This window comes from Mizuhopecten yessoensis, unplaced genomic scaffold (genome assembly GCF_002113885.1).
Source record: "Mizuhopecten yessoensis strain PY_sf001 unplaced genomic scaffold, ASM211388v2 scaffold10417, whole genome shotgun sequence".
Lineage (NCBI taxonomy): Eukaryota > Metazoa > Mollusca > Bivalvia > Pectinida > Pectinidae > Mizuhopecten > Mizuhopecten yessoensis.
In genome coordinates this window covers 48,204-51,951 of record NW_018408536.1, presented here as the reverse complement: position 1 = coordinate 51,951, position 3,748 = coordinate 48,204, and the positions used below count along the sequence as shown (strand labels likewise).

The 3,748-nt window shown below is 40.1% G+C and overlaps 1 pseudogene; it reads right to left on the bottom strand.

Moving 5' to 3' along the window:
• Window positions 1-896: 896 nt before the first annotated feature.
• On the bottom strand, window positions 897-2,745 carry LOC110460520 (annotated as a pseudogene).
• Window positions 2,746-3,748: the final 1,003 nt, after the last annotated feature.

The following is a 3,748-nucleotide window of genomic DNA, read 5'->3' as shown; positions in this document are numbered from 1 at the left end:
CTGTATCACTAAAGTAGGATTTATCAAGTATGTACTTAAACTGGCTGTATCACTAAAGTAAGATTCACCGGGTATGTAATTATACTGGCTGTATCACTAAAGTAAGATTCACCAGGTATGTAATAAAACTGGATGTATCACTATAGTCAGAAACATCAGGCATGTAATTAAACTGGCTGTATCACTAAAGTAAGATTCACTAGGTATGTAATTAAACTGGCTGTATCACTTTAGTAAGATTTACCAGGTATGTAATTAAACTGGCTGTATCACTAAAGTAAGATTCACTAGGTATGTAATTAAACTGACTGTATCACTAAAGTAAGATTTACCAGGTATGTAATAAAACTGGCTGTATCACTGTAGTAAGACTCATCAGGTATGTAATAAATCCATCAGATACGTTAGGCTAATATAAGATGCTTTTCCCCCCTCACACAGTGCAGGGTATAATGTTCACGGGATCCAACTACAGTATCCTTAACAATTATCTTCTTTCATCTTTCAGACGGTTTGAAAAGATTGTATCAATTCATTTGCAAGACAGTTAAGGACAGTTATTACATTTCATTGTTTGGATGGTTTAGAAAAGGAATCCATTTTCATCCGTAGGACAGTTAAGAACAAAATTCCTTTTTATAAATTAAGAATTGAGAACAATAATCCCATTATATCCTTTAGACAGTTAAGAAAGTAATCTCCTTTCATCCGTCCGACATTGAAAAACAAAACAATCACTTTTTATCTGCAGGACAGTTAACATAACGGAATTCACATACTCCAACGATATTGTTAACAATAGATGCGTCGAGGTAATACATAGTTAAGCGTAGGCCTTTGCTAAAAAAAAAACCCACACAAATAAACGTTATTTCTGAACCAGACAGATTTTTCGATTCACAAAATTCATTCAGCTTCACAGTTATTCGGTACTTAGACCACTACATGAAGAGCAATACAACCAGCAGCAGCAGTGTTAAAGTGCGCCCACTCGAGATCGCATTATTAGGCGATATTTCGACAAATAGAACTTGTCGTTTTACAAAGGCTAATGGCCATTTCTTCAGAAACACTCACAGATCGGTGTAACGAATCAATCCTACATGATGATTAACTAGTGTCCCTGCTTCCACGAATAACCCCCGGGGAAATTTAGCTAGCATCACGGACTCCGTGCTTCACAGCTTTGTGGATTGCGTTCAGTTTATCATGAATTGCGATGATCTTAGTTTCTAGATTGTCTACTTTTTCATCAAGTGCTATTTGTTTTTGTTTTATAACATCCACAGAATGTGACGTTTCTATCTGGGCCTTGTTGAGCTCCACCAGCGTTAGAGACGCGTCCATGAGACGCCGTTGAGCGGCCTTAATTTCTCGAATTGCATATATTGCTCCGAGGAGCTTTCTTTGGTAAACGAGACAAAGAGGGTTTTTCTGATGTTGCTTTTTTAACTTATATATAAACCAGCCGGCCTTAAGAACGTTAGCTGCCTCGTGTTTCAGACGTTTGTCCAGGTCAACATCAATAACAAAATCATGGACGCACTTTTCAGATCTAGAGAGTTCTAACTTGCGAGCTAATACGGCCACAACGAGTGCGGTGAATCCCGCGCCCATTATTCCCGTCATCACAGCAATGAGTCTACCACAGTAGGTACTGGGCACAATGTCCCCGTACCCAACTGATAGAAATGTGATCGCTATCAACCACATCGAGTTCAGAAAGTCGGCATGTGAAGGTTTCTCAGGATCATGCATTTCACAGAGACGAAGTGTCCAGCTAGCGACCAGGAGTAGAGCCAGCATCATCACCAGCAAAACATAATCCGAATGAATCGCCATCAGAGATTTGAAGATAAATCGGAAGTTAAAATGAATACGATTTAAAGCCCCTAAACTTTGGGACGAAGCATCTTGATAGAGCTTACTGTGAAGCATTATTGTGCGACATACAAGATACAATCGCAGAAACATTGGGAGGGAGAGAATGACGTCAAGGGGCACCGTGAACTCCCGCGGGAATTGACCCTCTGCTACTGTTGCAGGCCAGGTGACGTCGAAGTTTCCAGGGATTGGATGAACGATGCAAACGATCACCTCAACGATAATCTGAACAACACGGCGAGAATTCATCGCTATTTTCCAATCATCACAACTATTATTAACAACGAATAATTGCACATCTAGAAAATGAAAGATTCCGAGAAATATAACTAATGTTATAGTGGAGGCTGTGATCAGCATTTTGACGAAGTATGACATCATTTGAGATCTATTTATGATGCCTGCTGCAGTGAGTTCGGTTTCCAGGACCATTATCAGAATCCCTGTGATAGCAAAAGCCAGGGATACGTCCGATGCCCTTCGCCTACTAGCGAACAGTTGTTTCCGTCTTGCCAATCGGATTCCCACAGTTTCCCACTTCTTACGACTCATTCCGCCCTGGCTGTCTGTCGATTCGCCAAGGGTTTTGTATTTTTGGTAATGTCGGCCGTTCATACCGACACCGACTAGAGGGATTCCCGGACTCTCTATTAGAGAACTCATATCTGCCTCTAAAAGGACAGAAAGCCAACAGCACAAACTCAGCAAACAAAACCGTGTTTATACAAATCACAAACGCTATATTCACTGTTGACTACGTGTAACCCATGGTGGTGTTTTTTTTAAAATTAATCCGTCCTCTCATATATTGAAGTCTAACCTGTAGTGGCTGTATCAAAGTAGTCTAGCACTATGCCCATCCTCCCATCACCGCATACTGTTACCCTGTTAGTCCACACCACTCAGCCTGTCGCTGATCTGTGCACACTACTTTTCATACTATAACTCAACTGATTACAAATGCGCAAACAGAAGCGACCGACGCGCATGCTTGAATGCCGAAACGCCATGAATATTCAATACGAACGGTATTGACAGTGTTCAGGAGATGAACACTTCATATTTTATCCATAACTATTGCTACTACGACACAGGTTGTGGGCGACGACAAAACCAACACAATGGAAACCGTAAAATCAATAAGGAACACGTGACAACTTTGCTTAGGTGCAAACTTAACGGCTAGATAAAGGTCTCCCAAAGTACGATAACATCACTGCCGTGACAGTGGCACTAACATCGCCATACGGCGAGTGGGGCAGAAAACTAGCGTACAATCCTAAGGCAGTAGTCCAGATATTCTTCTGGTGCAGCGCTTCTGAAACACCACTATATAGGCATCGAACCGAGTCCATGTCTGACTACTGATTAGGTTAGGTGGTGTTGAAATAGTAATGTTTTACCAGAGTGATAATATCAACGCGTGACGCATATAAGTACATATATTATACGAAACAACACGTGTATTACATGATACAAATCGGGTATAGCATTATACATCATGTGTAGCATCGGAATACACAAGTGTATAACATGCATTAACACGTGTATAACATGCATTAACACGTGTATAACATGCATTAACACGTGTATAACATACATTAACACGTGTATAACATGCATTAACACGTGTAGTACATGCATTAACACGTGTATTACATGCATTAACAGGTTATTACATGCATTAACACGTGTATTACATGCATTAACACGTGTAGTACATGCATTAACACGTGTAGTACATGCATTAAAATGTGTATTTAATGACAAAACATCTTAAGAAACGAGCGTCCAACATGAACAAACACATTTATTACATTATTACAAGTAGAATATTCAATCTGCTGTGCACTCGTGAAAGATT